The following is a 14,239-nucleotide window of genomic DNA, read 5'->3' on the forward strand; positions in this document are numbered from 1 at the left end:
ACATCACTCGGGGACACCACCACATCACTCGGGGGCACCACCACATCACTCGGGGACACCACCACATCACTCTGGGACACCACCACATCACTCTGGGACACCACCACATCACTCTGGGACACCACCACATCACTCTGGGACACCACCACATCACTCTGGGACACCACCATATCACTAAGCCCAACCACATTATCACTCAGCACCACAACAGCACTGTCCTTGCTTGCTACCAACAATCATTGCCAAAACCAATAGGACTCGCATTAGGAAAGTGTAAGCTATTGGCTTTGTGAATAACAGTGCTATTAATTTATATATTTTCAAAGCCAACACATTAAAAAAAATGTCATTTACAATACCAATAGCTCACACTTTCCTAATGCGAGACCTATTGCATTGCAAATGCTTGTTTAAGTTTTAATATACCCAGATTTCGGCCCCATATGTCATAATTGGGACATATTATGTTCTATAGATTTTTAATAAAGACAGTAGCACCTCAAATCTTTTAGGCTTAGGGAGGGTCAATACTGAGTTTATAGCTTTAGTAAACTTAGACCGGCCTTAGGCCAGGTGTGGGGTCCAAGAGCCGTTGTCTCAGAATTGTAAGCCCAGGTAGGGGAAAGTGCGAGTGCATAGCAGCGATTCCTGGTCCAGGGTAATCCTATTAATATGACGTTTTTTAGGGCCACAACACATTAAAAACAATTTTTTAAAATTGGTAAAAAGGTCAAGACTATACATAAAATCCACAAACCCCCTCACTAAAATCCTCAGGGCATTTGGTGTACGACCCATTAAAACCGCATCGTCTGCGTAGAGTATGGCGGGGAGCTTAGTGCCATTTATTATAGGGACATCCGGGGTTAGGTTAGACAAAACATTATGGAGTTCGTTAATGTATAAAATGAATAAAAGAGGGGCAAGGACGCATCCTTGTCTAACACCTCTACCAACAGTTATATCACCTGACACCACTCCGTCCATACTAATCCTTACTCTTGCTTTTAAATCTCTATGGAGGCAGGCCAGAAAGTGTACCAGGTATCCAGGCCATAATCCAAGAGACGTTAACAGAGCCTTGATCTATAAACAAAATCAAAGGCGGACGAGAGGTCTATAAAAGCAAGGTACAGTGGACTGTGTCGGGCTATAGTATATATTCCTATTATTAAATTAAGATTAAGGCACTATTCCACTGTACCAAGGTGACTCCGAAATCCCAACTGGCATTTATTTAAAATGTGTTCTTCCTCTGCCCATGCCCTGATTTCATTAAATAAAACTCTGCCCAATATTTTAAGGGTGTTATCGATTAATGAGATGGGCTTATAGCAGCTGGGGTCGGATCTTGAACCTTTTTTAAAAATTGGTATTATAACAGAAGTTGACCATATACTAGGGATATCTGTTGTGGTTAAATTATTTAAAAATTTTAATAACAGGGGGGCCCAGAATTTCGGTCCTGATTTTATAAGGTCTATAGGTAGGCTGTCCGGGCCTGGGGCTTTATTACCCGCGCTCTGGGATATTGCCTCTTCAACCTCACCTATGGTTATTATAATTTTGGTGGGACACATATTGGACAGGGAATTGTCACAGTATGATGGGGTGCATATATCTTAGAAAAGTGAGCGACCCATACTTCACTAGAGATGTTACAGTTGAGGGGAGTAGACGGGTTCCCAAGAGCTCTCAGGGATTTGGTGGCAGACCAAAAGACAGTTGTACTTTTAGTATTGGCGGCACAAGCTAAATTGTCCCAGTGTTTTTAGGACGGTGTCATGCCTGATTCTTAATTCCCTTTTGTAGTTGGACCTTAATACACGGATAAGGGTAGAATCTCGAGGGTGTGCCGACAAAGCCAATCTCAGTTCCCTATTAGCTCTGGAACAGATGTTATCAAACCATTTAGTGTCAGGATTACGTCTTCCCACTGGTTTGGAGATCGCATTTTTTATACCAACACATAATTCGTTAAACGAAATGACAGCCTCAGGGTTAGGGTCTGTCAAAACCAGACATGTCTCACAGAGTGGGATATGCTTTTACAATCTTTACAAAGATCTCCTTATAGTCTAGACCTCTCCATTTGACTCTTAGGGTGTCAGTAGAGAGATGTAGATTACTAGCTCCCAATTCTTTCTTGAAATTGGCTCGTCGTGCAACCTTTAACAGGACAATTATGGGGTTGTGATCTCCAAATATGGACGGCTTTACCTCTGCCCCGAGGAGATGATCTTGTAACGAGGGAGATAGAAAGACATAATCAATAACTGAAGTTCGTCCCAATCCTCTATATGTGGGCATTGGATTACCGTTAGTGTTGGTTAGGGCGATATCCATCACGTTTAGGAGGCTTGAGTTCAGTAGGTGCTATATTAACTCATATCCCCTTTTGCATGGGCCATGTGTGTTTGAATCAATAGAGTGCCAGCTGACGCCTCTTCCTATCTTTGTATTAAAATCACCCCCCAAACAAATTCCCGCCAAATTATACTTCCCTAGTAAATTATCTTGATCCAAAATGAGGTTTAAGAGTTCTACAAAATTAGGGTTCGGGGTTGTTGAAAAGTCATTATTATAAAAGTTAATAAAACAAATAGAAGCACCCTGTGTGTAAATTATGACTTGATAGTTAGTGCTCCCAGTGGGGATTAATGTTGTTCTACCCCCTGAGGCAATTCTAATCCATGTTGATAGACCCCTATTGGTCTGCCATAGATAGGGCTGGCGGGGTTAATATTAAAACATTCGTATCCCTCTAGGTATAGTTCTTTAGAGGCCCAGGTCTCTTGGAGCATAAGGACATCAAATGCTCTTACCATATCCACCCACTCCGCTGAATTCAACTTTGACGCTAGGCCTGCCACGTTCCAGCTTAGGACCTTTAGTGTGGATTCAGAGCTGTCAACTTGGCGGGAGTTAGACACCTCAGAGTTGACAGTAACAATCACACCCTCCTCCCCGTGCACAGTCGAACTGTTGGAGGCGATTGTATCAGATGGTCAGTCGAGGGTGTCTAAGTCAGAAATGGCCAGATATTGATTTGCATGCAGGGGGAAGCTAGGGGCGAGATGTTGTGTCTGGGGGCGTTTATAAAAAGAAATCCAAGGGGTTGAGCACAGATATTGGATTGTTAGTTTCCTTGACTGCAAGTATAGATCCAACAGTCCTCGGGTGTGAAAAATTAATGACAATGCAGTCCCCGTTGATGGTTTTTGTCGCAGGTCCCACCCAGGGAACCATTAGGATTTCACGCATAGTGAGCCTTCTGAACCTCTTATCTTTAGCCAACCAATCCATACATTTATTTCTTAATTGTACCCATGACTCCTATTTGTTTTTCTCTAAGGGGGGGGGGGCCCTGCAAGGACTAAAACATATGGGCAAGATGGGGGTGGCAAGTTCTGGATATCCTTATTAGGTTCATCAAGCCCCTTATCCACAGCCACAACTGTACTGGTGTTAACTACCGCGCTGCTATAAGCAGCGTTTGAGCTAACAACGCATGATGTACCGGGGTATGTGGGTTTGCTACAATTAGGAATGGAGGATGTTGATTTAACAGTTTGGGGAACTGGGGGTGGGAGGGAGGGCGATGGTGTTCATGATGGAATTGGTTTTACAGTTTGGGGGCAGGAGGTACGGGGGAGGACGATACTATTCCTGACACAGGGACTTTCTGAGTTTTTGCAGGGTTGGGAAGATCTTTATTTTCCTTATTTGGCAGTATAGGTTTTAGGATTAAGCTTTCTAGACGATCTAATCGTTTCCACAACTTATCAAAGCTTGAATTCCCAACCCCTTTAATACGATTACACACTGTGTCAACAATAATGTCAATTGCAGTGTCCCCAAGTATGAAGTCTGCAAAGCCTGTTTGTGTAGACTTTATTTCCATGGTGTTACATTCTATGACCTTCTCTGCTACGATGATTGAGTCGGTGTGGTCACTGCATGGATCGGTGTTTGGAATTGGGTCTAGGGCAGGATCATTGGTGGTAGAATTTCCCTCGAGCCATTTATTTAGAGTTGCACTTTGAGAATTCAAGCATGGAGGCTGTCTTCTTTTGGGTTTGGGGCAGGGTGGTTTTGAAGCCTTCCTCTTCTTTTTAGTCCCACATTTTTCGGGGTCAGGCGCAGGGGATGCATTCGCTATGATTAAGGAGTACGTTTGGCTGGTGTCGGCCTCGATATTAACAACTGAGCCAGTATGGTCTGTGCCTTCTAATTCCAGGGGAATTTCTCCAATTACAGTCTGTGATGAGTAAGTAGTTACTACATGTATTAATGGTTGTGCCAGACTTGGGTCTGTGGTATCATAGTCATTAATGCAAGATTGTTTAAACGTGCCCACAGACAATCTTCTCTCCGCCATCTGGATTTCATTGCTCACTAGGGTCATGGCGTGCTCCAGTACAGTGTCAATAGTATTTAAATTGGTCGCTGTTACTATGGCACTGTTCTTTCCCATTTTCAACAGATGGCCAAGGGGTGTTACGAGTAACTAAAGTACCACTCACCGCACGTCTGTCGGATGCAAGATATCAAGGAGGAGGCCCAGCCCTGCCTCCTCCTGCCCCCGACTGCCACAGACGGCCCGGGCTGAGCCCGGCGCACGCTCGCGCGCGTCCCGGAGGGAGCCTGCTAGTTTTCAAGCGCCTCCGGGCGCGCTGGCAGGCGGAAGTAATCCCCGAGCAGCCTGGAAGCTGTAGTCCCCCCCGCGGCGTCCTCTTGCTGCAATGGACAACTGTGGCAGGGGAGAACTACAGCGTGGGGTCCCCCGGGATGACGGCTTGCTGGAGGTAATGTTTGCTGCCCCAAAGTTCCGTAATGGCTCCGGTAAACTCTCCCCCGCTCCACCGAGGGAGCCTGCTCCTTTTCAAGCGCCTCCGGGCCCGCTGGCAGGCGGAAGTGCTCGCCGAGCAGCCTGGGAGCTGTAGTCCCCCGCGGTGTTATATTTAGTTTGGTATCCACTGAGTTAGTGGTATCTAAAACAAGGTTCTGTGGAGCCTGGGATGATACGTGGTCCGAGCAGGCTGTACTGATAGTAATGTTTTTTGTGTTGTGAATGGTGCCTTGGTAAGGCCACATGATAATCATTTTTGGTGCACTGAGTTACTAGTACCTTTGGCGCTTAGCATGTACGTATCCTGCGATGATGCCTGGTCGAGGGGGGGGGCGGGGGGGGGGACAGTAATTGGAGTAATGTGTTTTGTCGATTGAATTCTGCATGAATTTCATTTAAAAGGGACAGTATGTCTCACTGTGACATAAAACTGTTCACTCTTCTTTCCGATGATTTATGGTGCACTGAGTTAGTAGTATCTTTGGCGCTGAGCTTGTACGTACCCTGCGATAACGCGTAATGCAGGGGGGCTGTACTGGGAGCAATGTTTTTTGCCTAGTGAATTCTTCTTTAATAAGGCTACGGGGAAATGACTTGTGGTGCAGTAATGTAGTGGTACCGAAAGAACTCAACGTGTGTGTACCATGTGATGATTCGTGGTTCGGGAAAGGGAGGGGGGGGTCGCAGTGTTATGTCTTTTGTCTACTGGAATGCGTCATGTACAATTATCATTCTAACTGAAAAAATCTGAACACATACAATACAATTGTCTCTGCATTAAATTAATCAAGGTTGAATTCCTTATTGTCCGTAGTATACATGCAAAGGTGACTTCAAGATGTAAACCCTGCTGTCTGCAGAGTACATCGAAGGCTGTAGTTGACACAGACATCGAGGTATGCCTTTTTGTGTTACATACTTTAACAAAATCTGACGACACAGTACTATTTTTCTGCCTTAAATAAATAGAGACTGAATTTTAGGTTATCTGTAGTGCCTATGCGCCAGCGGTCTCAAGCGGTAAACTCTTTTGATCGCAGTGTACATTTGAGTCAGAACTCACTACAGTCATTGAGGAATGTTTTTTGTGGCATACTTTCACAAAATAATCTTTGCCTTACATAAATCAAGGATATCTTGACTGCTGTCCGTAGTGTAGATGGAAAGCTGATTTCAAGTTGTGCACTTTGTTGTACGCACTATAGATTGAAGGCAGTAGTCGACACAAAGATCGATGAATGCTATTTTGTCACAGTTAACAGAATCTGAGGACACAGTACAATTGTCTCTGCCTTAAATAAAGCAAGGCTGGATTCAATGCTGTCCGTAGTGTAGATGCAAAGCTGAATTCAACTGGTATCAAGTTGTCAACTCTACTGACCGCAGAATAGATTGAAGGCACTTCTCAGCACAGATACTAAAGACAAATTTAGATCCAAAGCTGATTTCAAGCTGTAAACCTGTAGCGTTCTAATCTAGGACCCTGATCGATACTATGACCTTATGCCCCTATTCGGCGATAAATCCATTTATTCCCTATATTGGCATAACCGTTCAAGTGCAATATTCAGAAGCTCGTCTATGGCCTCACTCGAACAGAGTCACATTCCAGAATAGCTTTCTCTGCCATTTCCTTTGCAACCAATTAGTGCAATGACATAGCAGAAGTTACTATCTGAGATTCCTAGATTAACACTCCGAGTTCTTCAACAAGATAAAATCTCAGCAACCTGGAAATCCCCGCTTGCTGTGTTTTGATCAGTAATAGAATTCTAATGAGCACTGATAAACGATCACTTCCTAGTGACATCTTTATTGAGGTCTTATGTCCAAAAACTTACGTCAAACAAGGCACCTTTCAGGTATAAATATTACCAACGTTGCCTTAAGCAAACGCTGAAGCTATCAATGCTGCTGTGTTGCTGTCTGCCGTTGTTTGGCTGAAGCTGATACTGCCAGCTATCTCGCTGCTGCTGAAGAAGCTGTCATGCTGATGATACCATAGCTGCTATCGCTAATGCTATCGCTGCTAACTAGCGAACGATGGTGTGGTGAACCTAGGAGCTGAACAGCCGTCCCCTGCGAAGAGCCCAGCAGATGCAAGCTGCCCGCGGACGCTGCCCCTCCTCCCCCTCCTCGACGCGCTGAGAAGAGACGCTGTCTTTCTCCTGCAGAGAAATCCAGCTCTGGCGTTTCGAGTCTACCCTTGCGGGTGACTGGGATATCGAGTTCTGAGGGAGATACCAGACCTCCATCATTCTATTCCAGAGGTATGGTGTTGACTAAACCCTTAGAGAGAATTCTTGAAGCAAACCTTGGCAAAACCAACTTAACTTAAAGCTACTTACTTACTCCCCTCCCAAGTATTAGGCTTAGGTCAGGTACACTGGGGTAGGCGCAGTTAGAAGCACCAGTTGAGTATTTTAGCCTAATGTATATATGAATGTATATATGTTTTATTCATTTTAAACCATTGTATGGCTAAGAAACCATATCAATGCTTTTACAGTATTATTTCGCAATACTTATCTTACTGTACGTACTTTTTATCATAACAAGTCTTGCAATTGTGGCAATTCATTTCTCTTGTACGAGAAGAAAGACTGTTCAATAAATGTTACCCTTTATTGACAACGCCCGTCTCTCTATTCTCTACATATTGTGAAAGTAAACTGCACAACCACTGACTGAGTAAAATAACTGTCTATTGTTTCACACGACCCTAGAGATTGACTCTTGATCTGAGGAGCAAAGTTGTCATGTTGCACGGTTGTTGGAAAACTGAATCCCTTCTTGTCTGTACCAGGGAAGCTGATCACTTCCTATTTCAGTCAAGAAAGTTTCCAGTGACCTCTGAGCTAGTTGGTAACAACCCCAATCAAGTTTAGCATAGTCAGTGGAGGCCTGGAAGATCCGCACTTCTACGTCGATACTACTGTTTATGTTATTCCAATGCGCAGGGCCTATTGGGAAAATAGGACCTACACTACAAACCTTGCTGTCCGCAGTGTTGATGGAAACCACTAGTCGATACAGACATAAGTCTGCGGTGCTGTGGCGCTGAGTTCGCAATCGGTCTGTATCGAGGAAACACGCGGTCATGGCGGCAGCCACGTGGCAGGGTGGGGACCTTTGCTGCGGCGCAGTCTCTTCTCTTTGCAGAAGTGAACCACACCTAAGGCATAGCCTAATTATTTATAGTCGTATGTTGACGTCGTTTACGTTAGACTAGCCTACTCTGCTTCTGTTTCAAAGGGGAGGGGGTGAACACAGCTACTAGACTGAAATATTCCCCAGTGTCTGAGATAATATGGGTGCGTCCACTATTCAGTACACTACACGTGTCAATGGTATATCTACACACTGAAAAGTTTTTAATTTCTATAGTGAATTGTGTATAGTATTTCACCGGTAGTCTTAGCGTTGTGTACATTATTGTTGATGTTCGACTTCTTTCCCTTATACATACTTGGTTGCCACATCTCTGTAGATTAAGTTAGTGTGCTGTTGAGGGGATACATATTTTTTGGGAAAGATTTGTTGTCCTGTTTTGCACTGCCTTTGAGGTAGTAGGAAGGAGAGGTCCGTGGGGATGGTTGTAGTGGTAGTGGCGGTCAGTATTGTGATGTTGTTGGGTGTCAGAAGTGTATAATTACAATCTCCAACACATATTGCTCTTTAAACATGGGTGTGAGTTGGATGTAATTCACATAGTACATGTTCGACGTTCTTACAATAGGTAAATGTTGATGTTGATTTGTTAGTGGTAAGTGGAATTATTGTAGCATTGCAGATTTGGTTTCTGGTTGAAAATATGGGGAAGTGGTCAACATTATAAGTAGAAATTGTCATTTTAAAAGCCTTAGAAATTCACTGGAAAAACCATAGGTTTCTGTCAGGTTATAGTTAGGATTTAGCATTTTCATCATTCGATAGCAGAATACGCGGTTGCATTTGTTTATCGAGTGGAAGTATCCCGGGGTGCCGCATTGCTGGAGGCGCTTTCACTGAGGGAGACTTGCAGCACAAAAGGGACTTTGGGGCCCAGGAGCCACTCGCCTACTCCACCTTAGGCCCATCAGCCCCTCCCGCCAGCTGCTACTAAACGCCTTGTGGCACCCGCTGCACGGAACACATGCGGGCGCCCACTGGGCGAAGCCCGCGCCAAGGGCGGGCCCGCTTGAGCCCGTTCGAGATCGTAAGAGGTTGGGCCGGGCCCCCCTCTGATACAACTACTATTACAAGATCAGTGCCTTTCAGTTTATTTGTCCGTCTGTGCTATTATCTTTTTCTGGCATTTTGACCCTTGGATTAGTTGTAGTGTTGGAATTCATTGATGACCACCCAAGGAGGAAAGAGGAGGATCTCTGTTACAGGGGGGTCAGTGGTGGGGACATTGGATCAGTTCCTAATTAGAGCAACATCGGTACTGGCCCACGAAATTGCCCTGACTGAACAGCGCTTATCGCTGGACCCTACGCTATTAAAACAATCACCCCTGGGTGAGCTAAGGCATGCAAAGACACCAGAGCAACACATTGTCATGAACAGTAATTTTACCCCAGTGTCAGGAGGAAACCACTAGCCTTTGCAGGCTCCGGAGACCTATGCTAACACTTCTCTATTGGAACCTCCACCTACCATCGAGCTCGTCGCTCCGGCATCTATAGAGCCCGTTTGTAGCTCACCTCCTCGTCCCTTAACGAGGTCTGTTTGTAATTCCGCTTTGCAAGCTACGTCCCAACTCCCGGAACCCGCCACAAAGAGAAAGCGGGGCGGGGGCCCCCAAAGGAATAAAAATCCTAAAAAAGCTAAAATTCAAAAACCTACTAGAACTGGTGTGATGGAGCGTACAGCAATCCCGCCTGGGACGGAGACTTGTTCATCAACTCTTTTGACGGGCACGTCAAATTCAGATATAACAGATGCCCATTATTTTCATGCTGGAGAGGTCTTTTTGGCAACAATGGGAGCCTTATTTACTTCATCCCTTTCACCACTTCTTGAAAGACTCTTTAATAGAGGACAAACATTTGTATCTTGAATCATGTTTTACACAATCATCTGAACAGTAATTTGTCACAGGGGCCAAACTGTGTTATCTGGTGTAACTTCTAATCCAATGTCTAATCCTCCAGCCCCTATTACTCTACCCCTCCCATTGTCTCCGAACTCATCATTAGCCACTTCTAGGGGGTTAGTTGAGTCTGGTACCATTGGGAATCTTGGAAAAGCAATACATGGAGAGGGAGTACCTAACGAGATCACAAATCTAGGGATTCTTACTCAGAAGGGTGGTTCAACAACGGAATCATCGAGTAAAGATAAAGTTGATGATTCCTGTAGACGCCTTCCAAGTCGTGATTTTAAGAGCTCTAGCCTGCCACGCGTAGACTTGCCACCCCAATCCATCCCGTATGTTGTTGTTTTGTCCGGTGTCCCAGGGTTGGATCAAGGTAAAGAGGATTGTATTCTTACCTGAAAAACAAGTGTACCAACTGGTAAAACACTAATAGACCACTTCCACCACAGGTATATAGTGAAATTCTATTTGCTCGTAGAGTAAGTTGGGTGGGACAAAGAAAGAAACACATTGAGGGCGATTGAATTTTGATCAATTTTAGAGATAGTCGGGTGGTTGATCACATATGCGATTGGCAACAGATGCGGGTGGCTACAGGGATATGGTCTCTTTCTTTAACTAACTTTTATCCTCCTCATTTTCCCTACTTTTCCTCAGATAGTTGGGGTCAACAAAGAGAAGGTAGGGAATTTATGTCACAGGCGGGAAGTGCAAACGATAGACGGAATTATGATACCTTCTCACTTTTTGTTCTCCCTCCAAGTAATAGATTTAGTATTCTAGACCAAGTAGATTGACTGACCTGTAGCAGTCAACCTCTGCAAATTGATGAAGGAGTTATGATTAATGATTAGATACAGATCTTGAATAGGGAACTAGTGAGTGAAGACATTTCTAGGGGAACCGTTGATATTGAGGGGGTTATATATAATCGTCTGCCTGGTAGGGTGGGGAGTTCGGTTGATATTATTACTAATCAGGGAGAACTTATTTTTTTACCCCGGGCCTTAGAAGCTCAAATATCCCAGGGAGTATTGGCTCTTGATAATCTTCCATTGACAAACAACGATTTGGTACTAATACAGAATGCCAAAGGGGAACTAGTGAGTCCTTTTGATGCCTCTGTTGAAACCATCGGTGGCTATGAGGAGATCCTGTCTGTGGGCTTTGAGGGGGGATCCTCACCATGGGTCTCCAGAGAACTAAGGCAGTTTTACCACTAGGGCTAAGGATGTTGTCCTGGAAAATAGCCGGGTTCAATGCCAAAATGGTTATCTCCGAGTGGGGTGAATTCATCGATACCCACGAGATCTGTTTATTCCAGGAGACCTGGGCATTGGAGCCTCTGCATAGAGTAGGGTTTGCCACTTATTGTAAAGCGGCCGTTCAGGGGCCCAGGGGTAGGCCTTCCGGGGGCTTGGTCAGCTGGTTCGGCACACATCTTGGTTGCTCAGTTAAGTCGATAGATACTCATTCCCCCGATATCCTATGTATTATTCGCTCAACGGCCTCCCCAAGGTGGCGATTATCAATGTTTATTCTCGCCCTGCTAGGTATGGGCAGACCTCACAGACGTTAGACTGTCTGTCCGCCTTTCTTTCGACGTTGCCAGAGCAAGTCTTCCCTATCATTGGTGGGGTTTTCAATTGACATTTTGAACCCCTAAATGGTTTCCCCCACCCTATTAACGAGTGATGAGGTTTCAACGTGGGGAATTCCAATGTGTAATCATTACCCGCTGAGGATGGACTCCTCAACCCGTGCAGCTGACTTTAGTCACCCTTAATTATTCGCTGAGGGCATGTAATGGTCGATTGTTTGCGGATAACCCAGGGAAACACACCTTTGAAAGAAATGGTCAGGCGTCCACAATGGATTATATTTTTGGTGAAGGTGGATATCTGGCACAGGATAGTGAATTTCTTGGTACAGCCCCGTGCTGAGAGCGATCACAATCCGCTGGTTATTACCCTGGATTGTTGCCAATTGGTAGCAGGGCAAGCTGAGACTACCCCGCCGCCTCCAATCTAATTGCAATAGAGGGAGGCAGAAGAATCTGTTGGGGAACATTTCCTGAGGCAAAGGCTTTGCTGTATAATCCATCATACCCTTTTTGGTAAAGGCTAGCTCTATTACAGATAGATGCAGTGACTGTGATTATTCAGAGGAGCTGGGGATAATCACCAGGAAATGGTTGGAACACTGGCAAAGTTTTTTTATACCACTTCAACCCACAAAAGAAAGGAACAAAGAGGTACCAGTCCCTGGTACAATAGGGCATGCAGAGAAGCAAGGAATGCTTTGTTGACCAAACTGCGCGAGGGCGATAGTGCACAGATTAGGGAGGCAAGGGCATATTTTAAGAAAATTATTTTAGAAGCAAAATCTCAATGGGAGATTGATAGGTGGCAGGCCATTAAGAAAGCCTAGACAATAGGGATTCTAGAGGGTTTTGGAATTTGGTGAAGACAGGTAAACCCGAGGGTAAGAATGCAATTGAGTCAAACCTCTGCGAGGAAGTTTGGCGATCCCATTTTAAAATGTAATACACAAAGTCCCAAGTAGGAACTGTTGTAATGGGGCTGTCAGCGATTGATTCTATTCACGTTCCACTTGCTGACATCCCCCCCTTGTTCTCTGGCTGCGGTAACAGCGGCCCTGGCCAAAGTTTTGCCAAATAAGGCACCCGGATTGGATAGGGTTCCAGGAGATCGATTCAAAACTGAACAGGTAGTTTGGGTTCCATATCTGCGGTCCCTTTTTAATGCAATTCTTTATGGCTTGACACCCCCCCCTTCCCCGAACGTGGGCAGGTGCCGAGATCATTCCTATTTATAAAAAAGGTTCTCCCATAGAACATGCAAATTACAGGCCTATCAGCCTAATCGTTGTAACTCAAAAGATCTTTGCACGTGTTCTTTTGGGAAGACTGCAGAAATGGATGTACGATCATAATACACTTACCCCTTTTCAAGCTGTTTTAGATCCAAAATCTCAACTATAGATCAGTTGTTTAGATTACAACTGATCTACTGGAAAACCATTATGTTGGAGGGAGGTTCTCTCTATTTAACATTCGTGGACCTCAAATCAGCGTTTGATTTGGTAGATCGAGACCAGCTCTGGGGCCCCCTGCTAGAGATGGGGGCTCCAGTCTACCTATGCCAAGTTTAAACGCCTCCATGAAGGCGCCTTTACTAAAATAAGATTTGGGAAAAGAGGGGAACTTTCAGCTCTGATCCCCGTAGATAAGGGTGTGAGACAAGGTTGCGTTCTTGCACCAACCCTTTTTCCCATTTTTCTAAACGGGCTAATTGAGGATCTCTCAGCAGTTAAGGATATAGATTCTCCTAAACTTGCTAACCGCAGAATTCCAGCTTTAATGTTTGCGGAAAACACACTGCTCCTATCTAAAACACCAATGGAGATGCAGCGTGTCTTAGAGAAATTTAGCTTGAGGTGAACATAAAGAAAACCAAATATATGGTCTTCCATGCTGACTCCATAAATTGCCCACATCCTAAAATGGACCTCAGGCCCCTAGAGAGGGTGACTGTTTTTGTCTGCTTGGGCCTCACTCTAAACGACAAAATGGAATAGGGGGTCGCAAATCACCAAGGCGAATCTAAAACTTATCCAGGCCAGCGGGGGGATCCTAAAGGTTCATAGGAGTTGCGCCGTAAAGGTCATTGGCCCCCCTGTAGAAATCTATAAAGTCCAAGCAAGGGGTGCCTGTGGGGTCACTGCCAGACTAAACCTCTGACAGCGACTGAAAATAATTTTCTAAGGCAACTTCTGGGTCTCCCCCAAATGCACTCCCTTAATTCCTCTAAGGATGGACCTGGGCATCCTACCCATTGCCGAAGTTATCGCCTCTCATCCACTACTCTATTGGCGACGGCTATGGAGCACCCCAAAGCTGGTTAATTATAGAGAGGAATTAAAATCAGTCATGCACATCCTGGGGGCAGGGAAAATCCCTTGGCTATCCTATATTCGGGATGCTTTCCGTCAAATAGGAAGGAGTGACTTGTGGTCTTCACATGAGGAATCATGTCTTGTTACTTCTAAACAGTCACTAACTTCTGCTCTTAAAGAACACAGATTGATGTGTATCAGCAGGGTGACTGAGACATCTAGTTTAGCCTCTAGGTTTTTAGATGTTAAATCACTTTATGAATTGGAGCCGGCCTTAGACCTCATTCAACCTCTCGTAGCTAAGAAATTGTTCCTTCAATTTCGACACAGGACACTCCCCCTGTATGCATTAACTAACAACTGGGTGGGTGATAAACTATTATGTC

The sequence above is a fragment of the Lissotriton vulgaris genome, chromosome 5, assembly GCF_964263255.1.
Source record: "Lissotriton vulgaris chromosome 5, aLisVul1.2, whole genome shotgun sequence".
Classification (NCBI taxonomy): Eukaryota; Metazoa; Chordata; class Amphibia; order Caudata; family Salamandridae; genus Lissotriton; species Lissotriton vulgaris.